At 38.8% G+C, this 26,700-nt stretch overlaps 1 protein-coding gene across 5 annotated transcripts in view; it reads right to left on the bottom strand.

Annotated features, from left to right (window-relative positions):
- MICU1 (mitochondrial calcium uptake 1) overlaps positions 1-26,324 on the bottom strand; it is a 248,469-nt gene extending 222,145 nt beyond the window's left edge. For 2 of the 5 annotated variants that reach the window (XM_041748273.1, XM_041748278.1), the window contains exon 1: positions 26,178-26,324. The gene's annotated coding sequence lies outside the window, so the exon portion shown is untranslated. Of the gene's footprint in view, positions 1-24,235; positions 24,362-26,177 lie in introns of those variants that run through there. The other 3 variants (XM_041748275.1, XM_041748274.1, XM_041748277.1) reach the window with 3 other exon arrangements.
- Between the last annotated feature and the right edge of the window lie 376 nt (positions 26,325-26,700).

Here is a 26,700-nt window from a genome sequence, read left to right as displayed (position 1 = left end):
TCTGCTTTCTTTGTAGCATCCAAAGCCTTTCATTAAGAGTAAAATCATTACTCTGTATATTATGATCTCTATTTAAATACTAAACATTCTTCTATCAAAAGAAATTATTTCAGAGGCATCTGGGTGGCTGAGTCAGTTAAGCAGCTGCCTTCGGCATAGGTCATGATCCTGGAGTCCGCGGATGGAGTCCCCACTTGCCCTTAGCAGGGAGCCTGCTTCTCCCTCTCTCTCTGCCCTCCCCCCCGCCCCCCACCTGTGCTCTCCCTCTCTCAAATAAATGAAATCTATTTTTTAAAAAAGAAATTACTTCAAACTATTTAAGTCACAGTTTTCTAAGGGCAACCTGAATGGCTCAGTTGGTTAAGAATCTACCTTCAGCCTGGGTTATAATCCTGGAGTCCTGGGATCAAGCCCCACACTGGGCTCCCTGCTCGGTGAGTGCCTGCTTCTCCCTCTCCCTCTGCCTACTTGCTCGCTCTCTAGCTCGCTCTCTCTCTCTCTGTCAAATAAATAAAAAAAAATCTTTAAAAAATAAAGTCACAGTTTTCTAAACAATATTCTAATCTATAAACTTCCATCTCCACTGCTAACAGCCAAGTCTATAGGTATCACCATCCTATCATGCTTGGATTTCTGCAAGCATCTCCCAAGTGGACTCTTTGCTTTCATTTTGTACATTAGCCAGATGAATTTCTTTTTTCCAGAGCAATCTTTTAAAAATGCACATTAGAAATGTCCAAAATAGGGGCACCTGGGTGGCTCAATTAAGCATCTGACTTGATTTGGGCTCAGACCACAATCTTAGAGTTGTGAAATCAAACCCCGCACTGGGCTTTGCACTGGTATGAAGCATGCTTAGGATGTTCTCTCCCTCTCCCTCTCTCCCTACCACTACCCTGCTCATGCTCTCTCTCTCTCTCTCTCTCAAAAAAAGAAAAGAAAAGAAAAACAAAAAAGAAATGTCAGACAGAAAGTAGATTAGTAGGTGGGGGAGGGTGTTAGGAGGAAATAGGGAGTAAGTGCTAAAGGCTAAGAGGTTCTTTCTGGGATATGAAAATTTTATTTTCATCAATTCTAAATTGATTCTGGTGATGGTCACACATATCTGTTAATATACTAAAAGTCACTAAGTTGCATACTTTAAATAGGTGACTTACATGGTCTGTGAGTTATATCTCAATAAATTTGTTATAAAAATGTAAATCAGAGCATTAATTTTCCTGATAAGTAATTAAATTGATATTAAAAATCACGATATTCTACTTTCCTAGCCTATGCTCTTTGTTGTCTGAAATATTTTCAACTCCACTTTAATTACTTTATCAACCATATGATACAATGATGCTTCCTTATTCTCTTCATTTTTTAATAAAATTTCAAATATTAAAGGTAATAAAAATTCTGATTCTGAATTTAACAGATGACATTTAAGGTGTAATAAGCAAGACATGTAAATAGTTTCTTTCTTCCTTCTTCCTTCAATTTGCTTGCCTAGTAACTTCAATAAGTGACCTCTGTTGTCACCTTAAAAGATATGTGAAAAAGCACTTGTCAGATTTCATTATACTCTCCAAATACTTTAATCTCTTAATTAAATCCCATTGAAATCCCTTTCTAGAAATCTGTACTTCTTGCTTTGTTATCTTTTAACAAGAAAAAACAAGAAGAGCAAATGATAGAAATTCATCCATTACAAAAATAAACACCCCACATAAAAAAAAAATTAAGAATCAAAACACTAGGGATCCCTGGGTGGCTCAGCGGTTTGGCGCCTGCCTCTGGCCCAGGGCGCAATCCTGGAGCCCCGGGGTTCGAATCCCACATTGGGCTCCCGGTGCATGGAGCCTGCTTCTCCCTCTGCCTGTGTCTCTGCCTCTCCCTCTCTCTGTGACTATCATAAATAAATCAAAAAAAAAAAAAAAAACTGAACAGGGACAAAAAGATTTCCTTAAAGCACATAAGGAAGAAAACTAGGAAATGGGGGTATATGTGGTTTCTTCTTTAAAAAAAAAAACTCTAGGGTGCCTGGGTGTCTCAGTCGGTTGGGCATCTGCCTTAAGCTTGGGTCATGATCCCAGGGTCCTGGTATCGAGCCCCTCATCAGGCTCCCTACTGAACAAGGAGCGTGTTTCTCCTTCTGCCTCTGCCTGCTGCTCCCCCTGCTTGTGCTCTCTGTCAAATAAATGAATGAAATCTTTTAAAAAATTAAAAAATAAAAATAAAAAACTCAACTCTATCATTTAAAAGAAACACAAAATTCCATCCTAAAATTTATATGGAATTGACACCTCACCAAAGAAGATATACGGATGGCAAATAAGCATATAGAAAGGGATAAGCATTCCAGTCCAGGGATGCCTGAGTGGCTCAGTGGTTGAGCGTCTGCCTCTGGCTCAGGGTGTGATCCCTGAATCGAGTCCCACATCAGACTCTCTGCATGGAGCCTGCTTCTCCTCCCTCTTCCTATGTCTCTGCCTCTCTCATGAATAAATAAATAAAAATCTTAAAAAAGAAAGGAAAGAAAGAAAGAAGAAAGAAAGAAAGAAAGAAAGAAAGAAAGAAAGAAAGAAAGAAAGAAAGAAAAAGAAAGAAAGAAAGCTAGCTCCATGTCCTCAAGGAAATGTAAATCTAAATACTGAGATACCAATACCCAACAATTACAAGGACCAAAATGTGGAACACTGACAATAACAAACGCTGGGGAGGATATGGACCTATAGGAACCCTCATTCATTATTTATAGAAATTTATAAAGGTGAATGTTAGAACACGGAGGAGAGTCAGTAATGTATCCTCCAGACTGAGAAGACCCTTCAATACCAAAAAATGAATCAAGTCACTACATACTGCTTACACAGCATTTTATTCAGAGTAACTTACATGACAGGGAGGATCAGGGGACAAACAATCCAGGCAGTAAGCAGGTATTCTTTACCACTATTTTCTGTTCCCATCTTCCACCTCTATTTGGACCTTAATTCTCACCTTTTATGGAGCAAGGGGCATGGTGGCAAGGTCATAGAGTAGTTACCTAAAGTGGCACCCTCTGTGTGCCAGAAGATCCCTACTAGTTAGCTAAAGTGGTGCTACATGTATGCCAGAGAGGCTCTCTACTTGTTATTGGCACTAAAAAGAAATGAGCTATCAGTTCATGAGAAAACTTGGAGAAACCTTAAAAGCATGTTACTATGTGAAAGAAGCCAATCTGAAATGGCTACACGCTGTTGATTCTCACTATATGACATTCTAGAAGAGGCAAAACTGTAGGGACAATGGAAAGATCATAGGTTGACAAAGGCTGGGACAGGAGAAAGAATAAATAGGCAAAGCATAGAGGATTTTTAGGATGTAAAAATACTCTGTTATACCATAATAATGAACACATGTCATTATACATTTGTCCAAATCTATAAAATGTACAACACCAAGAGTGAACCATAATGTAAACTATGGACTTCGGTCAATTATGATGTATCAATAGGTTTGCCAACAGTAATAAATCTACCACTTTTGTGGGGGAAATTGATAATGGGGAAGGCCATGCCCATGTAGAGCAGAGGGTATATGGAAAAATCTCTGTACCTTCTCTTCAATTTTGCTGTGACTCTAAAATGGCACCTAGAAAAAAAAATCTTTAAAAATTCATCTGAAATCTCAAAGGACCCCAAATAGCCAAAAAACATCTTGAGAAAGAAGAACAAAGTTGGGAGATTCCTACTTTCTGATTTCAAAACATAATGCAAAGCAACAGCAAGAAAAACACTGGACCTGGCATAAAGACAGATACATAATCCAATGGAATAAAACAAAAGCCTAGGAATAAACCACATATATGGTCAACTGATTTTCAGCAAGAGTGCCAAGTCCATTCAACATGAAAAGGACTTCTTTTCAACAAACACTGCTGGAGGGACCCCTGGGTGGCTCAGTGGTTTAGTGCCTACCTTGGGTCCAGGGCCTGATCCTGGAGTCCCGGGATTGAGTCCCATGTCAGGCTCCCTGCATGGAGCCTGCTTTCCCCTCTGCCCGTGTCTCTGCCTCTCTCTCTGTGTGTGTCTCTCATGAATAAGTAAATAAAATCTTTAAAAAAACAAACAAACAGTGCTGGGAAAACTGTATGTCCAGATGCAAAAGAATGAAGCTGGACTCTTACTTTACACCATATACAAAAATTAACTCAAAATTGGCCACACACCTAAACATAACATCTAAACTAAAAAACTAAAAAAAAAAAAAAAAAAAAAAAAAACTAAACTAAAAAACCCTTAAAAGAAAATCTTTACAACATTCAATTTAGCAATAACTTCTTGGATTGAACACCAAAACCACCAGCAACAAAAGGAAAAATAAACTGACTTCATCGAAATAAACTTTTGTGCATCAAAGGACAGTACCAAAAGAATGAAAAGACAACTGACAGAAAGGAAGAAAATATTTGCAAATCATATATCCAATAGGGATTAATATCCAGAATATATAAAGAACTCCTATAACTCAACAAAAAAGAGCAATCCAATTTAAAAATGGGCAAATGACTTGAATAAATGTTTCTCTAATGACATATACAAATGGTAAGTGCATGAGAAGATGTTCAATATCATTAGTCACTGGGGAAAGGAAAATCAAAACAATGAGATATCACTTCACATCTATTAGAATGGCACCTATTGTCAAAAGTGAAAATGCAGGGATCCCTGGGTGGCGCAGCGGTTTGGCGCCTGCCTTTGGCCCAGGGCGCGATCCTGGAGACCTGGGATCGAATCCCACATCAGGCTCCTGGTGCATGGAGCCTGCTTCTCCCTCTGCCTGTGTCTCTGCCTCTCTCTCTCTCTCTGTATGACTATCATAAATAAATAAAAATTAAAAAAAAAAAAAAAGTGAAAATGCATTTTTTAAGCTTCTAAGACTTTTAAGCTAGAACTCAATTAACCTATTGGCAAGACAACAACACATCACACACAAATAATGTTTATCATATGTAGTTCTAAAGCTATTAAATATTAGTTTCTGTAACAGCTTAAAAAAATCACTTGAACAAAGAGTTGAAGGTCACAAAAAAACTATCTTTAGTGTCCTGTAACACAAATTTATTAGACTTAAATAACATAACTACAGATTATCACTTTATAAAGTTTAAAGTTCAAAAGAATATTGTATAGAACAAAAAAATATGTATCAGTAAAAATATTTTTAAAACCATTAGGGGGATGCCTGGGTGTTCAGCAGTTGGGTGTCTGCCTTCAGCCCAGAGCGTGATCCTGGAGTCCCAGGATCGAGTCCCACATCGAGCTTCCTACATGGAGTCTGCTTCTCCCTCTGCCTGTGTCTCTACCTCTCTCTCTCTCTCTCTGTGTCTCTCATGAATAAATAAATAAAATCTTAAAAAAAAAAAAAAAACAATAGGGATATAGGGGCACGTGGGTGTCTCAGTGGTTGAGCATCTGCCTTCATTATTTATAGAAATTTATAAAGGTGAATGTTAGGTCATGATCCAGGAGTCCTAGGATCAGTCATGATCCAGGAGTTCTAGGATCGGGTCATGATCCAGGAGTCCTAGGATCGAGTTCCACATCAGGTTCCCCGCAGGGAGCCTGCTTTTCCTTCTGCCTATGTCTCTGCTTCGCTGTGTGTGTCTCTCATGAATAAGTAATAAAATCTTTAAAAAAAGAAACAGTAGGGATATAAAATATTTTTATAAACATGATCAACAACTTAATGCCCATACCTGAACACTGAACAACTGCATATTATACATTCTTTCCCAATACACATAAAAATTATAGAAATTGACCATATAAAATGGAATGAAATGACAGCTATATTTTATAATTAGAGTCAAGAGACAGTGAGAGTGGGAAGTTGTAGATGAAAAAGACCAGCCAAATGTTGATAAATGGTGAAGCTAGGCAATGGGTACATGGGGGTTTTGTGTATGTACGACAGAATTCATAATTTTGTATATGTTTGAAATACTTCCTAATAAAAACAATTTAAAACTTGACTACAGAGGTTCTGGTTCAGGTTAAGATGAAGTCAGCATACTTCTTCTGGTCTCCCACTGAATGCAACTAAAAGCCCTGGATGGAAAAAGACTCTGAAAAGTAGTATGTTAGCAGGCAGAATGGAAAATTAAAGACATCTCAAGGTAGCACTGAAATGGCAGAGAGTTTCCTAATTTTTCCCCTGGTCTCTCCATACCAAAATTCAAAGTTTGTTTGACACCAGATGTGTGTACTGGATGCAAACAGCTCTCCAACACCCATTTATTTCTGATTGATGAGTGGGAAAAAGGCTGCTATGAGTAAGAGAGAGTGGGAGAAATTCCCTGGTGTGTCTTTGCTCATTTTCTCCCACCCCAGAAAAAACAGACACCTATAGTAGTGCAGAATAACTTGCAGCTAGGAAGACATCTAAAAATCAGAAAAAAGAAAAATTCTGACAGAGGAACTCTTCTCCAAGAGCACTGAGGGATCTCGTTTGCTCATTTTTCTATCCTCTGGTCTCTGGATCCAGGAGGCTGATATAAGCCAAATTATGTGATAGAGTAGGGAAGAGAAATTTTCAGGACTGAGTCAAAAGAAGAAGGATCATGTGGAGAAAAGAAATGTTGGGAATATCACAGAGAAGGAAAGTTCAATAAAATGAAACCATAAGGTTCAGTATGATATCCTAAGCTCATATCCAGGGTATACAGGTATGGTACACGCAGCAAAACAAAGGATATGTGAACTAAAATATGGGGTAGATAGATCACTACCACTGGCTACTGTGTGGTACCCACAATGGAAAAATCTGGATAGTAATGCAAAGTTATGAAAACCAAACTGATATTGGAACTACAACCCATAAAAGGTGGGTCAGAATTTATAGCCTAACTCTAACTAGGCCAACTGCCTGCTAAGGCAAAAAAAAGGAAAGGGCCGAACATTCTTCATAGGATTTAAATAAAATCTGTAGTGTCAAAGCATGATATTCTAGGAGAATTCTCTGCCTGCACACCTGCTCTAAAAGACTACAAAAAGTTCTTCAGATGGGAAAAAACAAATACTGGAAGGAAATCTGGAAATTCAGGAATGACAGAAAAGCAACAGAAACTGGCTTTTGTCATTTCTGAGAAGTTTACTGTAATTTCTATCTTTGTTCCTTTGTAGATAATATATGTCATTTTTCCTGAGTGCTTGTTACTTGGTGTGTGTTAGCCTGGTTATGGGTTCTCTGTTGTCCTGGGAGAGCTACAATTTTCAGGAGAGACCTCTGGGTCTTGGGCATGGGGATTTCTTGGTGGCCCTATCTATTGTCAGATATAAACTTCTGATAATCTGGGCTGCAACAGTTTTCTGCCCCTCCCCAGGGGTTGAGGGTTTATTTTTGTTTTCCTCCCCACTAGATACAAATGATTTTCACCTAAGGTAACAGGGTTTACTATCCTTCCCCAGGGCCTTAAGACTTTTGTTATTTAGATCTGAAAGGAGCTTTCTGCTTTTCTCACTGTGGTGGATGCTTCCCTACTATAGGCTGAATCTTTGGGAAGCACTTTCTGTTTTCTGCTCTTTCTCCAATGTTATAGGAAAGCTTCTGGTTGAGATCTATTGAGAAAAGCCTGCAAGTGGGTGTGAACTCTCCTGTGTCTATGGTTTCTATAGATTCCACACCCTAGCACTATCTCAAACTTGGTCATTAGCAATGTATGAAAAATTCGAGCTGAATTTAGATAAATAACCCAGAGAAATGAAAACAGGTTCACTCACAAAAAAACTATAAATTAATGTTCTTAACAGCTCTATTCATAAATAAATGAGCACATAAAAATGTATTCAACATCATTAGCCATTAGCAATGCAAATTAAGACCACAATGAGATACCATTATATACTTATTTGGCTAAAAGAAAAATTACTGGGATCCCTGGGTGGCTCAGCGGGTTTAGCACCTGCCTTTGGCCCAGGGCCCAATCCTGGAGTCCTGGGATCTGAAGTCCTGCGATAGAGTTCCACATCGAGCTCCCGAGCTCCTGGCATGGAGCCTGCTTCTCCCTCCTCCTGTGTCTCTGCCCCCCTCCCCCCACCCCGTCTATCATAAATAAATAAATCTTAAAAAAAAAATTACTGACAATACTAGGTGCAGCAAGAATGCAAAACAAATGAAACTCTCTATACATCGCTGGTAGGAATGCAAAATGGTAAACACTCTGGAAAACAGTTTGACATTTTTTTCATAAAGTTTAACATATATTTACCATATGACCCAACAATTCTACTCCTAGGTATTTACCCTAGAGAAATAAAAACTTGTGCTCACATAAAACCTGTATTTGAATGTGTACATTTTTTTAAATTGCCGAGATCTAGAAACAAATCCAGTATCTTTCATCAGTTGAATAAACAAACTGTGACATAAGCCTACAATGGAATATAACCATAATTAAAATGGAATGAACTCTTGGTACATGCAGCAACTTGGATCAATCTCAAAGGCATTATACTGGAAGAAGCCAGTCTCAAAAATTACATACTTCATGATTCCATGTATATACATTTATAAAAAAGAAAAAACTACTGATAGAGAACTTATAGTAAGTTTCTAAGAAACAGAGGTAGAGAAGGGTCTGACTATAATAAGACAGGATGAGAGGGTTGAGAACTTTCCTGTATCCTATTACAGTGGCAGTTAAATGAATCTATATTATTAAAATTTATATAGTAAGTTTCAAAGAACTGTACACTGAGAGAAAAAAACACGTAATTTGACTGATAATTTTAAAGCATTTTTAAAGATTTTATTTCTTTATTTGAGAGAGAGAGAGAGTTGGGGCAGAGGAAGAGGAAGAGGGACAAGTAGATTCTTTGCTGAGCACAGAGCCTGAGGCAGGGCTCCATCCCAAGACCCTGAGATCACGACCTGACTCTAAACCATGAGTTGGATGCCCAACGGACTGTGCCACCCAGCTGCCTCTTAAACCAGCTTTAAAAACTGTATGATTCCATTTGCATGACATTTTTAAAAAGGCAAAACCCTAACAACAGGAAACAGATCAATGGCTGCCAGGAATGGAAGTGAGGGGAAAGGCTGGCTACAGAGGAGCATAAGGCAATTTCTAGGGGTGAAAGGAACTGACCTATATCTTGATTATTGTGAACATATGACTGCATTTATTGAAACTTCGAGTATACAGAAAAGGGTAAACTTTATTGTAAGTAAACTACACTTCAATAAATTCCAATATAGTTGCTTTTATAAAATACTTGTGGAACACACTATTTAAAAGTGGTCTTAATTTGCATTTTACTATTTGGTGGAGCACCTGGGTGGCTCGGTTGATTAAGTGACCAACTCTTGATTTTGGCTCAGGTCATCATCTTAAGGTCCTGAGACCAAGCCCTGCCTGAGGCTCCATGCTCAGCAGGGAGTCTGCTTGAGATTCTCTTCCTCTCCCTCTGCCCCTCCCCCTGCTTGCCCACACACTGTCTCTCTCTAAAATAAATAAATCTTTAAAAAAATACTTAGGGCAGGGAGCCTGGGTGGCTCAGTTGGTTAAGCATCTGCCTTCAGCCAGGTCATGATCCCAGGGTCCTGGGACTGAGTCCCACATGGGATTCCCTGCTCAGAGGGAGTCTGTTCCCCCACCACTTGTGCTCTCTCTCCCACTCCTTCATTCAAATAAATAAAATCTTTTTTAAAAAATTAAATTAAAATACAAGGGAAAAAAAGCAAAAGTATAAAGTACCTAGGAATAAGTCTAATAAAAGACTTCATTGAAAGACCTCCTTAAAGAAGACCTAAATAAATGTAATAATACCATTTAATAAAATGAAAAACAAAATTTTGTAAAGATGGCAATTTTCCCCAAACTAAACTATACTATCAATGCAATCCCAATGGATTTTAGTGGACCTTGACAAGATGACCCTAAAATGAATATAGAAGTACAAAGGACCAAGAAAAGCTAAGACATGCTTGGGGGGGGGGGGGGGGCACAAGGTAGGTTGGTAATGCTCTAATATTAAAACTCACTACAAACCTTAGTATCTAAGACAATGTGATATTGCCACAGAGGTACAAATAGAACAACAGAAAAAAATTTAAAACCCTAAGACATAGCCACATAAATAGATACTGACAGAGATGGGATATCAAATTAGTAGGACAAGGAAGATTTCCCAATAAATGAGGCTGGAACATTGACCCAGGGCCAGGGCATAGGAAAAGAACTCAATGAATTCACAATACATAAATATCAGTTCTAAGTGGATTAAACAGTATAAAAGGAAAAATGTAAAGTTTCTAGCTAATGCTATAAGAGAATATCTCAATGATATTACAGTAGGAAAAATACCAAAAAAAAAAAAAAAGACTGATAAAATATATTAAAAGTAACCATAAAAACAACATACAGGCATCATAAAAGATACCATAAAGAAAGGAAATGCAAGCTCATGCAGCCACTCTGGAAAACAGTATGGAGGTTCCTCAAAGTCGAAAATAGGGCAGCCCGGGTGGCTCAGCGGTTTAGGGCCACCTTCAGCCCAGGGCCTGATCCTGGAGTCCCGGGATTGAATCCCATGTCGGGCTCCCTGCATGGAGCCTATTTCTCCCTCTGCCTGTGTCTCTGCCTCTCTCTGTGTGTCTCTCACGAATAAATAAATAAAATCTTTAAAAAAAAAAAAAAAGTTGAAAATAGAGCTACCCTACAATCCAGCAATTGCACTACTAGGAATTTACCCCAAAGATACAAATGTAATGATCTGAAGGGGCACCTGCACCCTAATGTTTATAGCAGCAATGTCCACAATAGCCAAACTATGGAAGAGCACAGATGTCCATCAAAAGATGAATGGATAAAGTGGAGGTGGTATATACATACAATGAAATACTACTCAGCCAACAAAAAAATGAAATCTTGCCTTTTGCAAGGACATGGATGGAACCAGAGGGTATTATACTAAGCGAAATAAGTCAATCAGAGAATATGATCTCACTCATATGTGGAATTTAAGAAACAGAAGATCATAGAGAAGGAAGGGAAAAATAAAAAATGAAATCAGAGAGGGAAACAAACCATAAGAGACTTTTAATCATAGGAAATAAACTGAGAGTTGCTGGAGGTGAGGCAGATAGGGGGATGGGGTAACAGAATAAAGGACATTAAGAAGGGCACGCGGGATCCCTGGGTGGTGCAGCGGTTTGGCGCCTGCCTTTGGCCCAGGGCGCGATCCTGGAGACCCGGGATCGAATCCCACGTCAGGCTCCCGGTGCATGGAGCCTGCTTCTCCCTCTGCCTGTGTCTCTGCCTCTCTCTCTCTCTCTGTGTGACTATCATAAATAAATAAATAAAAAAAAATTAAAAAAAAAAAAAAAAAAAGAAGGGCACGTGATGCAATGAGCACTGGGTATTATATAAGACTGATGAATCACAGCCAAAAAAAATTTAATAAAATTTAAAAACAATATTAAAAACATCAAAAAAAAATATTAAAAACATCAAAAAACACTACAAAGTCCAAAGAGGGACAAAAGAGTTGCTACCCATATAACCATCAAAGGACTAACAACCAAATTTTATTAATAGTTTCTAAAAAAGAAAAAGAAAAAGAAAAATTGAGGGGCACCTGGGTGACTCAATAGGAAGAGCATGTGACTTTTGATCCAGAGGATCATTAGAACGAGCCCCACAATAAATATAGAGATTACTAAAAAATAAACTTAGAAGAAAAATGAAGATAGATAGGGAATCACAAAATTAATTTTAGGAAACTTTACATCCCTCCAAAAATGCTTTACAAGTAACAAATGATAAGTCTCACAAATATAATGTTGAGTGAAGAAGCAAATCATGAAGAATACATATATAGTTAGGTTTCATCTATATATGGCCCCAAAACAGGAAAACTAATAAGATGTTTAGTGATACATATAACCATGATTATCACCAAAATCATGGGTGGTAATTTGTCTCCTGAAGAGAGGGCTGTGATTAGGAAAAGGCACATGGGGGACTTCTCAAGTGATGGGAATGTTCTTTTTTGGCTTGGGTGATGTTTACCAACATGGGTCACTTTTATAATTATTCTTTCAAGTACACATATGTTTCATGTAGTCCTCATAAGTGCTATAGCTATATATAATAAAACAATATAAAAATTTTTAATGACAACCATTCAAAAAGCTGTTATGAGTTAATCTAATCATACAAGGGATGCCCGGGTGGCTCAGTGGTTGAGTGCCTGCCTTTGGCCCAGGGCATGATCCTGGAGTTCAAGGATCGAGTCCCACATCGGGCTCCCTGCATGGAGCCTGCTTCTCTCTGTGTGTCTCTCATGAGTAAATAAATAAAATCTTAAAAAAAATCTAATCACACAACAGCATAAACCTAAATGGTCTATTGAAACCATGTTCCCATTTGCAATTTGCTAATAAGCTAATTCATTCATTGCTAAATCTGTTTGCTTTGTCCATAAAGGTTTAACAGGGGATTGTATTATAAAAGTACCAGTTGACTAAGCATAACTCTACAAAAGGCTGAGACTGACTGCAAGAAGAGCAAAATTTTTTTTAAGATTTTATTTATTTATTCATGAGACACATAGAGAAAGGCAGAGACATAGGCAGAGGGAGAAGCAGGCTCCCCACGGGAGTGGGGGACTCGATCCCAGGACCCCCAGATCACGACCTGAGCCAAAGGTAGACACTCAGCCACTGAGCCACCCAGGTGCCTCACAGCAAATTTTTTTTAAAATAAGGAGAATATAAAACTTTGATCAACAATAGCGTATTACAAGCACTACAGAACACAGTTAGGATACTTTATAGGCTTCCTTATTAAATTAAAGCTCCAAATCCTAAGTAATACAGAAATGATATGTGAAGACAGAACAAAGTAATCAATATTTAATAACCATGTCACCTTGCATTTGCAGAGAACTCTGTATTTTATAAGTGCTCCAATGAATACTCTCTCATATGCACTATATTTAATTTTCAGATATGGGAAATGGGGTACCAGGATTAAAATGGAACAATAATTCCATGTCAGAACTCATCTGTGGATCCATGACATGTTATTCAGAGTCCCATTCAACAGCAAAGGATTGATCAGTATTATGGACCAATGTGTAAGAATAATATATATTTCTGCAAAAGGAAGTCTCTTTCTACATAAATAACAATTTCAATGGATTTTTTTTTTCATCTTCACAACAACAGACATCTTTATAGATAGTCCCTTTTAACAAACTATCTGTAGTTTTGGTCTCTCTAGAAATGAACCTGCTAGACTGACAGCAGTATCAGATATTTCAATGGATATTATCCTGCCTTTTTTACCTTTACTCCGCTTCTATTTCCCCAGGTACTTCTTTCTTTTCTTTTCTTTTTTTTTTAAGATTTTCCCTTGCTTAATCGAAGATGTTATTTTCAACTCTAAGACTTAATTAAAGCAAAATTAGATCATAAAGCTTAACTGAACATGTAAATAAGTTTGTATTGTTGTTGTCTATTTTGTTTTGTTCTCTTTTGTTTTTATGAGCTGAGGACCAGAAAGTTGTGTCAAGGTAATCTAGTTAATTCATTAATTCTAAATACTAGAACTTACTAACTGGACCTCTTACTGACCATTAATTTTGAAGCCAGTCAAATTTGTATTTGATTCCTGACTTGGCAACTTTGTGCTACCATAAAACAGGGATAATAACACTCACTGCAAATGACTATGAGGAGGATTAAACAAGAAAATGCTTATATAAAGTTCAGCACAGTGTCTAACACACAGTAAATTATGAATAAATATTTCTTTGGAAGGTAATAACAGGATGCTGCTGATAGTACTAATTCAAATAAAAATTGTATTATGTAACATAAATTTCACTAAGACATATAAATACTTCACACCTAAATATCTTCCTTTTAATGCAAACACTTAATTAAAATGCAAAGTAAAACTCTAGCCATAAGCCTTGCTATTCTAATCAAGAAAATGAACAGAAAAAACATGTATTAGAGAAACAGGAATCTTTGTACACTGTTGATGGGAATGTAAAATGATGCAACTGCTATGGAAAACAGTATGGTAGTTCCTCAAAAAATTAAACATAGAATTAACATATGATCCAGCAACTCTACTTTGGGGAATATATCCAAAAGAATTGAAAGCAGAGACTTTGAACACCTATTTGTACACCCATACTAATAGCATTATTCACAATAACCAAAAAGTGGAAGCAATCCAAGTGTCCTTCAACAAAATATGGTTTATACCTACAAGGGAATATTATTCAGCCAAAAAAGGTAGGAAATTCTAACAAACAATACAACACGGATGAATCTTGAGGACATTATGCTAAATAAGAAAAATCAGTTTCAACAAAATAAACACTGTGACTCCACTTACAGGAGGTACCTAGAGTAGTCAAAATCACAGAAGCTGGGGGGAAGTGATAATACAGAGTACTACTTAATATGTATTTAATATATGTTTGCAAGTTCTGGAGATGGATGTTGGTGATTCAGATAAGAATCTGAATGTACTTAATATCACTGACTTATACATATACAATATAAAATGACTTATACATATACAATATAAAAATGATTAAGATGGTTAATTTTATATTGTATGTATCTTACCACAATAAAAACAATTTTTTAAATAAAGGAAGGAGGGACGCCTGGGTGGCTCAGCAATTGAGCGTCTGCCTTTGGCTCAGGGCATGATCCTGGAGTCCTGGGATTGAGTCCCACATCAGGCTCCCTGCATGGAGTGTGCTTCTCCCTCTGCCTGTGTCTCTGTCTCTCTCATGAATAAATAAATTAAATATTAAAAAAAAAAAAAGGAAGGACATTCTGGGGCATCTGGGTGGATCAGTTAAATGTCTGCTTTTGGCTCAGGTTATGATCCCAGGGCTGTGGGATTAAGCTCCATATTGTGCTCTCTGCTCAGTAGGTAGCCTACTTCTCCCTTTCCCTCTGCTCCTAGCCCCACCCTGCTTGTGCTCCATCTCTCAAATAAATAAAATCTTTTTAAAAAAAAAAAAAAAAGAAAAGAAAAGAAAAGAAATTCTGATACATCCTACAAAAAAGATGAATCTTTTTTTTTTAAGATTTTATTTCTTTTTTTCATGAGAGACACAGAGAGAGAGAGGCAGAGATATAGGAAGAAGGTAGAGAAGCAGGCTCCATGGAAAGACCCCGATGCGGTACTCCATCTGGGGACTCTGGGATCACACCCTGAGCCAAAGGCAGATGCTCAACTCCTGAGCCACCCAGGCATCCCCCAAATGGATGAATCTTAAAGACATTAAGTGAAATAAGCCAGTCACAAAAAAACAAATACAAGATTCCATTTATATGAAAAACCTACAGTAGTGAAATTCATAAAAATGGAAAATAGATTCATGATGCCAGTGGGGAGGAATAAAAGGAGAGATATCATCTCATGGGTATAGTTTTCTGTTTAGGAAGAAGAAAAGGGTTTGGAAATGAATGGTGGTGACTGCTGTACAACAATGCAGATATCCTTAATGCCTCCCAACAGTATACCTAAAAATGATTAAAATGGTACATTTTTTTAAACTGTGGTAAAATACACATAAAACTTAGCATCTTATCTACTTTTCAGTATACAATCCCATTACATTAAGTATATCCACCATATTCTGCAATCACAGCACAACCCTCATTTTCAAAGAACAGGACAAATATATTGCAGCATTTCTCAAATTCTAGATTTATCTAGTTGCTTCCTCACAGTATGGCTTAAATGTTTCTCCAGTCCCTTCATTTCCTATAAATTCCAGTTATATCTAAAAGTGTGATTAGAAGGACACCTGGGTGGTTCAGTCAGTTAAGTATCTGACTCCTGGTTTCAGCTCAGGTCACGATCTCAGAGTCATGAAGTTGAGCCCCATGTTGGGCTCTATACGCAGTGGGGAGTCGCTAGAAATTCTCTCTCCCTCTGCCCCTCCCTGTGCTTGCTCACTTGCTCACTCTCTCAAAAATTGGTAAATCTTTAAAAAAAAAATTTTCTCCCCTAATGTCTAATCTGCCATTAATCCCACAAGTATATTTTTCATCTCAGACGTCACAGTTTCCATCTCATCAAAGTTGCATTTTGGTCTTTTTCTTTTTAATTAATAAAATATATTTATTTTTAAAATTTTTATTTGAGAGTCAGAGCACAAACTGGGAGTAGAGAGAAAAGGAGAAGCCCCAGCTGGTCAGGCAGCCTTCATGCCTGTGCTTGGTCCATAGTTCACAGGTCTAGGCATGGCTCATGGGGCCATATTCCTCCCCCTGCCTATGCCTGCTTTGTACCCCCTTTGCTTGGGCCACAGAGTCTCTGCATTGCCTTCCTTTTTGCCTTTACCTCTTTTCTTCCCCCATCCCAGCACATGTGGAGTCTTGGCCCCCAAGCTGTGAGCTCCTCGGTGGCAGGCTCTCAATAAATGTGAAGTGCTGCTGCCCAACACCCCGCCCCCCCAAAAAAAGCTGACACTTAACCAAATGAGCCACCCGGGTTCTCCAATAAAATTTATTTTTTTAGAGCAGTTTTAGGTTCACAGCAAAATTGAGTGGAAGGTACAAGAGTTGCCATATACCCCCTATCCCTGCACATTCACAACCTTCTCCACTACATTTTGGTCGTTTTCTTATCTTCTATGTTTCTACTTAACATAGTCTTTCTGGGGGTGCCTGGGTGGCTCAGTTGGTTAAGTGTCCAACTCTTGATTTCAGCTCAGGTTATGATCTAAGGGTTCTGAGATCCAGGCCCACATCACGCCCTGTGCTGACCGTGGAGCCTGCTTGAGATTCTTTCCCTCTCCCTCTGTCCCTCCCCCCACCCCCTGTTCATATGTTCTTTCTCTCTAAATAAACAAATAAATAAAATTCAATATTCTACTTTCTTAAGCATATGAAATACAATGATAAAAACTGTTTTAATATCCCTCTCTATTAATTCTATCAACTGTCATTTGTTTTGGTTTTGACTGATTTTTTTTTCTTGTCATCAGTCATGTCTTCCTGTTCCTGTGCATGCCTAGTTCTGCTTGCCAGACAGTGAATTCAACCTTGTTGGATGTTGGATATTTTTGTATTCCTACATCTATTCTTGAGCTTAGTTCTGGGATATAATTAAGTTTCTTGGAAACAGTACGACCCTTTCAGGTCTTGCTTTAGGCTGGAGCACCTAATTTTATTCCACTACTAAGACAAGGCCCTTCTGAGTAATCTATACAATCACGTTAAGACATTTTCTCCTCTGGCTTGTAGGAAAAACATTATTTCTGCCTCTGCAAAAACAGTACTGTTCTTTATTATTTTCAGGTGGTTCTCTCCCTAGCTTCAGTAGTTTCCTCACATGGATGCACAGAGCAGTTCTCAGCTGGATACTTGAGGGGGAGACTGCAGATCCAAAGCTCTCCTTCCTTTCAGCTTTCTCATCTCTAATATTCTGCTCTGCAAACTCCAGCTGCCTTGACCTTCCCAGACTGTCTCAATTCAAGGAGATCACTGCACTCTCTGTTGGGATCCCCCCTCCCTGCTCTACAGCTGGTAAACTTTCCAGGCAGCAAACCAGAGCTACTACAGAGTGCACCTCATTGGTTTCCCACCTCTCAGGGATCACTTTCCTTTGCTGCACAACTTCCAAAATCTAGGAAACCACTGCTTTGTATCTTTTGTCTGCCTTTTAAACTGTTTCAGGCAGGAGGGTAAATATGGTACTGGTTATTCCTTCTTTACCAGAAATGGATATTAAAACCAATTTTTTCGGGATCCCTGGGTGGCGCAGTGGTTTGGCGCTTGCCTTTGGCCCAGGGCGTGATCCTGGAGACCCGGGATCGAATCCCACATCAGGCTCCCGGTGCGTGGAGCCTGCTTCTCCCTCTGCCTATGTCTCTGCCTCTCTCTCTCTCTCTCTCTCTCTGTGACTATCATAAATAAATAAAAAAATAAAAAATAAAAATAAAATAAAACCAATTTTTCTATCCCTTTAATTCTTAAGTCTTTGTGAATTTTTTTTGTGAATTATTTTTAAGCAACTCTCAGACATGCTATCATTTCACTGCTACATATTTTAATATGCCTCCAAAAATATGGACTTTTCCTTCCACACAATCAATGTCACTCCTAAACAAATTTCACATTAATTCCTTGGTATGTTCTAATACCCAGACTCTATTCCAATTTCTCCAACTTCCTCAAAAAGTTGTTTTAAATATCTGATTGTTCAAAATTCTCTTTAATGCTAGCATTTAACGATAAATACTCTGTGAGGAGACGCTAAATGCCTAATATCTGTTACCTTAATCTTCTATAACTCTTGCAATAAGTATCATTATTACTATTTCACTAAGAACACCACAGCTCAATGCTTTTAAGAAATCTGCCGAAGGTCTCAGCCAATACATGACAGAGGAAAGTTTCTCTGATGCAAAGCTATGCTCTTAACCATTATGATTTACTACTATCTCAGGAACTATTAGCATAGAAAATCAGATGTTATCAATGCTGAAGTTAATCAAACTCTGAAACTACTTAATTTAAATGCTATCACACAGATCAAAGACCTGAAATAATGAGCAATGCTGATTTGAAGTGTATTATATATTAAAATCCACTTGAAAAAATAAATAAATAAATAAATAAAATCCACTTGATAATGTTTAAGAAAACTTTCAAATCTAAAAAAGCAAGTTTAATTTGACAAAGAATATGACTGAAACGAAAACTATCATCTAAAACTAAAGAATGTAGGTTCAAGTGTATAATGTTCTACAATAGCTCTGTCAAAAGAATGTATTGCAATGATAGAAATGTTTTATATCAACTATTCAACACAGTAAGCACTAGCCACATGTGGTTACTAAGCAGCTGAAATGGGTCTACTGAAATTGATAAATTGAGCTTTAATTTGAACCTTAATTAGCATAAATCTAAATTGTAATTAACAATTCATCTGGCTGTCTCTACCACTAGATTGTGAGCTCCTTAAGGAATGGAATATTTTTCCTCTCCCCCCCCCCCACCCCGGTGCCTTGGTATATATTAGACAGATAAAATATGGTTATTGTTGTGTGGTAGAATGTGTGGATGGAATTTACTAGGTGTGTCCAAGTAAGTTTTCTAAATGCATCAGACTGATACAGGTTATAGTGTGCAGACTTTATCTACTGGATTGATTCTATTCTGATTTTTTCTTGAGATTTTATTTATTGATGAGAGACACAGAGAGAGAGGCAGAGACACAGGCAGAGGGAGAAGCAGGCTCCCTGTAGGGCCTGATGCGAGACTCAATCCCAGGACCCTGGGATCACAACCTGAGGCAAATCAAAGGCAGACGTTCAACCACTGAGCCACCCACAAACCCCATTCTGATTTTTGAAGCAGATGAACTATCTTACTCATATATTCACCAAATATGCTCTGAGCTTGTAGAGACTACAGGCACTCTGTTGCATGTTCAGGATATTATGATGAATAGACTTGTTTCTGGCATCAAGAATCACTCCATCTCATAGAAAATACATACAACTGTTCCACAAAATAAGAGTATTTTCAAAAGGTAAAAATTATTATTATGGGAACCACCAAAAAAAAATAACCACTTGAGGGTAAACTTTTGCAAACTGAAAAAACAATGCAATCTCATTCAAAGATGAACAGCAGCTCACCAGTTAAAAGATGGCAGGATAATGGTGAGGCATTCTGAACACAACAACAACAACAACAAAAGTATGGCTTGTTAGGGGGATCAAAAAGTAGTTTACTATGACTAGAACATAGGGGAAGGCATAGGAAGGAAAGGTAGAGTCATAAGAGCTAAACTAGAAAGATATACAGATGGTGACTTAGGATGTCTCAACATTATGATGGTGTGAAAGTAATATGCATTCAGTAGAAATTGTACTTCTAATTTTTTAATTTTGACCTTTTCCTAGGCTAATGATACATGGTACAATAGTTTTTCCTAAGCTGGGCAGCAGCAGCAGCAAGCCACGGGTCCCAGATGTGATCAAGAGGATAAACCACCAACACACAACCATTTTGTTTTCTTTCAGTATTAAGTTACCTAAGATATTCAACACTTTATTATAAAGCAGGCTTTGTGTTAGATTATTTTGCCCACTGTAGGCTAAAGTAAGTGTTCTAAGGGACATCTGGGTGGCCCAGTGGTTGAGCGTCTGCCTCCGGCTCAGGGCATGATCCCGGGGTCTTGGGATCAAGTCCTGCATTGGGCTCCCCGCAAGGAGTCTGCTTCTCCCTTTGCCTATGTCTCTACCTCTCTCTCTCTCTCTCTCATAAATTTAAAAAAAAATTTTTTTTTTAAATAATAAAATCTAAAGTCTGTGTTCTGAGCATGTTTAAGGTAGGCTAGGCTAAGCTATGACGTTCAATAGGTGAGGTGTATTAAATGCATTTTTCACTTGTGGTATTTTTGACTTACAATGGCTTTATTGGAACATATCACCATTATTATAAGCCAAGAAAGATCTGTGTTAAAGCTGAATTCTGGGACACCTGAGTGGCTCAGCAGTTGTGCATTGCCTTTGGCTCAGGACATGATCCCAGTCTGGGGATCGAGTCCTGCATTGGGCTCCCTGTGAGGAGCCAGATTCTCTCTCTGCCTATGTCTCTGCCTCTCTCTGTCACTCATGAATATATAAATAAAATCTTAAAAAAAAAAAAAAAGGCTGAATTCTAATGCTGTGTTATGTTATAGAATGTTCACTTAATCCCAATAGGAGAGTAAATGAAGTACCAATATTTATTTTTTTTAAAGGAAAAAAAAACAGCCTACAGTTTTAGTTCCATTACTCCATGAACAAACTTTAAAAAGAAAAAACAAGATTATAAGTAGTGTTTATAGTAGATACCAAGTAACTGTCCAACTCTGAACAAGCAAGGTATTAGGATAGGCACTTTAAGTTTTAAATGAACAACATTAAATCACATTGAATAGAAACGTAAACATTTGTATACCTGAGATGAATTATGGAAATATACTTCTCCAAGATTACACTAAAGTTTCAATTTTCTCATAGTCAGTAAAACTCACCTTGAACTTATTAGTTAGCCTAGGATATGTTTACAATTTGCAAAACTGATTAGTTTAGGGGAAAAAAGATTAATCCATTTCTAGGTATTTATTTTCTCATAAATAGGCCTAAAACACCTCTTCTCTCAATATGGCAATATTTAACTTCCCAATGCCAGGTCATAAATTATATTTCATGTCAATCACTTCTTACAATTACTCAATTCCATGTTGCCTTTTTTGGTTTTTCAAGTACCATTCTAAACTGTCATCTCTTCTACCTGCAGGTGTCCAACATAACATGTTCTTACAGCATTGCTTCACAGGAGTATCATCCTGAGCTCATTCTTAAAAATAAAAACAAATCCATTTTTATTATTTCTGCCTACTACCTCAAGTCACCATAAATTCTGATCTGAACACTCAAGATGCTCAACACCTAGCTCTCCTGGTATAGTCAAGGAATGTGAGATCTTCTACTTAATATTAAACTTTGCTGAGCTCAGAGTTTGTGCAAAATTCTCTCAATACATTCCTTCAGGCTAACAGTTACATACCAAGATTAGGCAATCTTTTAGTACTTGGGCAGTCCACCAATAATTATGTAGTTTACACAAAGTTTTCTAGTTTATTGCTATATGTGCAACACAGAATTAAAAATCTGCTAAAATTGTGGCTTAGTTGATTGAGGGTCTGACTCTTGATCTCAGCTCAGGTGTTGGATTTCAGGGTTCTGAGTTCAAGCCCCACACTAAGCGTGGAGCCTACTTAAAACACACACACACACACACAAACACACACACACCCCTGCTAAAATAAAGACAAAACTGAAGAAAGGACAATCTTATTCCTTAGCACCTGTATATACATTTAAACTACTGGGGCTAAACATTCTGAAATTGAGGAGATAAAAATCTTTGTAAACAATATTTCTTGTTATTGTCATTATTAACAATTACATTTAATGAGAATCTTCTATACCCTAGGTACTTGGCATACATTAAGTTACTCCTCACAAGACCCCCATAAGTATTATTATTTCTATTTTGCAAATGGAATAAACTCAAATTCAGAGAGATTAAATAGTTTGCTCAATATCAAGACGTGACAGAGTTGGGTTTCAGAATATAAATCTCGTAAAGTCTGTGACACCAGTATTAGCGATTAAGCTCAAACGTCCACTGAACTGTTAACATTTCTTTTAAACAAAATCAAAACAATGGAGTAAACAGTGTTACTTCAATTATATTTTCTCTTAAAATATAATATAATCTATAAAGATACAAAAGCAGACCTTAACGCTGACTATAGTTTTAAAGTTAATACCCAGTGACAACAATTTGTGACAATTGTAGTGATTTATTTTTCAATGCTCAAAATGAAGTAGTTCTATACTAACAGATTTTTAAACACATATTAAAAGAAGCAAGCTTTCAACCATATAGATTACATATACTTAAACACTCAACATGTTACTATTTATAAACTGCAATTTGTTAAGTTTACTCACAGTAATAAAAATACTTATCAATAAATGATTTTAACAAATGGGATAAATACACAATATATTTAAAGTTAGAAAAGCTGAATACTCCAGAGCACAGGTACTAATCATGTAACAACACAGGTACAAATATATGCTACTTGAAGAGTTTAAATTTCAAATTCCATTAGTTAATAAAGTAGACATTTTAAAAAATAACACTGAAACTGTAAAATACAATTAACTTAGACTGGGAAAGGAAAGCAAGTTCTCTAAATTAAAAAAAAAAATGTGTGTGTGTGTGTGTGTGTATATGTAAAATTACTTCAGTGATCTACGTTGTTTTTGCCTGTCCAGAAACCCTTCTCTCCCCTCCAGAAAATGACACCTCAATTTTTCCAGAGGAACCATATTTCTGTTGCCTTCTTTTTTTTTCTTTTTTAAATAAACTCTGCACCCAACATGGGGCTCAAACTCACAACCACAAGAGGGGGATGCTCTACCAACTGAGCCAGCCAGGTACCCCAATGTTGCTTACTCTGAATTCACGTGGTTTAAAACTGCCCCCCCAAATCCCACTCCATGGTGAGAACAAAATCCAATCCTGACTACACAAAGCATTCCCATCACTCTGGCCACAGACACTGCCTCCAGGATGAGCAATGACATAAGTCAGGTTAATAAAATTCCCATACAGTAGTTTGTTGGAGTTATAAAGGGAAGTTCTCTTTCTTTTGGAGTTTCTAAGGCTGTAGGATGTAAGTCTGGTGCTATTAGTACCATCTTTCCCAGAGAGTTTTACTTCAGGCTCTACTTTTCCACACTGATTCCCAAATAGCAACGGAAACTAGTGGTTACCTGCTGGCATGGGAAAAGATAAATTAGGATTTCAACTTTCAATGTTATATTTTCCATGTTTCCATTTTTCAAAAACATACACTTTTATAATGAGAAATATAAAACATTTAAAAATAAAACATTAAAATAAACATTAAAAATAAAACATTTAAAAATACTGCCCCTGTGTTTTCTTCTCAAATATGCTCAGATACCAATATTTAACATCTTAAAAGCATTAATAATTTTCTTTAATTAGAAAATTAAAAATTTTCTAATTTACAAAGTATATAGAAAATCTATTTTAAAGGAATCAACTTTTCCACTTGGCAAAAAACCAAGTTATTTTTGTGGGGTTTTTTTTGAGGGTTGTTTTTTTTTAAAAAAATAGGTTCTCTTAATAAAAATTGGTTCTTTTTAAAAGTAGTATATTAGACAACTCTATATGGAAAAAATTGGTTAACATCCAGCAAGTGTTACAGCCACTATAAAAAGTCACTCACAGGGATCCCTGGATGGCTCAGTGGTTTGGCACCTCCCTTCGGCCCAAGGGTGTGATCCTGGAGTCCCAGGATCGAGTCCCGCATTGGGCTCCCTGCATGGAGCCTGCTTCTCCCTCTGCCTGTGTTGTGTCTCTGCCTCTCTCTCTGTCTCTCATGAATAAAATCTTAAAAAAAAAAAAAAAAAATCACTCACTAGGGACACCTGGGTGGCTCAGTGGCTGAGCATCTGCCTTTGGCTCAGGGTGTGATCCTGTTGTCCCAGGATGGAGTCCTGCGTCAGGCTATCCACAGGAAACCTGCTTCTCCCTCTGCCTAGGTCTCTGCCTCTCTTTGTGTGTCTCTTATGAGTAAACACAATCTTTAAAAAAAAAAAAAATCACTCACTAAAACTAAAGATTAAAAGTGACCAAATTAGGGGGTGCCTGGGTGGCTCAGTAGATTACGCTTCTGACTCAGGTCTCAGCTCAGGTCTTGATCTCAGGGTCGTGAGTTCAAGCTCCGAGTTGGGCTCCATGCTGGATGGGGAGCCTACTTAAAAAAAAAAAAGTGACCAAATTAGGTTTAATAACATTTAGTCCTATAATCCTAAATAATATAAGACCTGAAGGGTCAGTTAAATCTTTCAGTTATATTGTACGTAATATTGCATTATGGGAGAAGTTATATACCATTGTTTATTCTTAAATATAGGAAAATCAGTCTCTGGGAATGTAAAAAGTCTACTGAATACAGTAATTATAAAGGAAGAGAGCAATACACGCTTTTGTTCTGTTGCTTTTGTTAGCTTCTATCATTCTTTCCCTTTCTTCCCAAGCACAGAACCCACTCCTGAATCTTCACTTTCTGTTAGTATTACTCTGTTTTAGAATCCTCAGTAAAGACACTTGGAAGGCTTCATTGTCACTTTCTTGGCATAATTGATGGCCAAGGTGATGTTCTTTATTTTTTTCTTCAAACTTTTATTTAAACTCTAGTTCACATACACTGCAATACTGGTTTCAGGAATAGAACTCCGTGATTCATCACTTATATACAACACCCAGCGCTCTTCATAACAAGTGCCCTCCCTAATACCCATCCCTAACTAGCCCATCCCCCACCCACCTCCTTCCAGCAACCCTGTTCTCTTATCTTTCAGAGTCGGAGTGATGTTCCTAAAGTGGAAGAAATAATCACCTATCAAGAGCGACGATATAGAGCGGCTGGAGGCCAGAGCCATCCTCTCACGAACTAATGGCAGGTTCTAAAAAGTTTTCTAAGATAAGATGATACTCAACAAGCTCATTAACTTGTCCAACACCAGAAAGACAGCATGTAGGTCATCCTGGACAACACCTCTGCCTCAGATGTGGACGTTTTATTAACTAGTCAGATGGATTAACTTAATTCTAAACCTTAACTCTCCCACGTCTGTCAACCCCAACTTTGTCTGCAAAAAAAACCCCTTTCTTCCGCTAGGTCGCTAGCACACATGACCCGATGGATGCCTCAACATAAAGGTGTATCCAAACCACCCAAAACACTGAAATAAAAACACTGATAAAAGTAACCAAGACAACGGGTCTTTTCCGGGTACCGCGAGGGGAGTATTTTACTGTATTCCCTTAGCCACAGATTGGTTATTCTGTTTACATTTAAAAAGACTTACAATAGTTTTCCGGCGATTGAAAGGAAAAGAAAGCCTAAGATTGCAGGGACAGCAGGTTAAGGAACAGCCCGTTTTGGACTCCTCTCAACAGGCACCGGGGCAGTAACGCCCTCGGGGGGCCGGCGGGGGCGCGGGAGGGCCAGAGCCGGAAGGCGCCCGAAAACATGAAGACTTAGCAGTCCCAGCGGGCTGCGCTTGGTTCTGCTCCTTCGGGTCCCCGCTGATCTTCTACTTTTTTTTTTTTTTTTTAATGCTTACTATTCCCACCAACAAGAGACCTGAGTGTAAACTCCATCACCCACTTCCATCCGCGTCCACATTACCAGCGGGACCGGTCAAGCCCGCCTGCCGCCGGGGAGAGAGAACGCCGGCGCCCGAGTGAGCCCGGCGGCTGCGAACCCGGTCCTGGGACGGAGATCTCCCGGGACAGCGGAAAGGGACGCGGTTAGGGGAAGGGAAGCGGGGCACGGGAAGCAGACGCCACTACGGGCTCCTCGCAGGCCCCTGAGCCGAGAGCGTGAGGGAGACAGCTCTGCCGCCAGACCCGAAGTCGCCGCATCCCAGAGCCCGCAAACGGCCGGCCCGGGAGGTCGGATCCCTCAAGCGGTTTCGCCCGGCCTTTCCTCTCGACTTCCCTAAACGGCTGTCCCTTCACACCCTTCAGAGTCCAGGACTCACCTGTACGCACCGGAGCTGCCGACGCTCTGGGGTCAAAGCCGCCCACCTCTACCGACCATAGAGACGAAACACCAGCGGAGAGAAACCTCCACCTCCACCGCCCACTCTCACGTGACGCTCCTAGGCGCTGCGACTGTTGGGATAGTGGCGAGATACGTGTAGGGCGGGGCTCGGAGAAGCCGCCCCGCCCCCGGCCTCGGGCCCCGCCCCCGGCCTCGGGCCCCGCCCCTGCCTCGGCCCACGCCCCGGCCTCGGGCCCCGCCCCCTCGGCTTCAGGCCCCGCCCCCGGCTTCAGGCCCCGCCTCCTCCTCGGACACCGCCCCTGGCTTCAGGCCCCGCCCCCGCCTCGGGCCCCGCCCCCGCCTCGGGCCCCGCCTCCTCGGTGTTAAGGCGGGAAAGCGCGAGGGCTCGCAGAAACTCTGCCTTTCCCTCTAGCACCCAGTTCCCAACACACACAGAGCGTACCCACCAAGTGTCCGTTAAACTGAATTTTTTGTGCCTGCTGCCACGTCGCTGGTACTCA

Source organism: Vulpes lagopus, chromosome 3 (genome assembly GCF_018345385.1).
Source record: "Vulpes lagopus strain Blue_001 chromosome 3, ASM1834538v1, whole genome shotgun sequence".
Taxonomy (NCBI): Eukaryota; Metazoa; Chordata; class Mammalia; order Carnivora; family Canidae; genus Vulpes; species Vulpes lagopus.
This window is presented reverse-complemented; position numbering and strand designations above follow the sequence as displayed.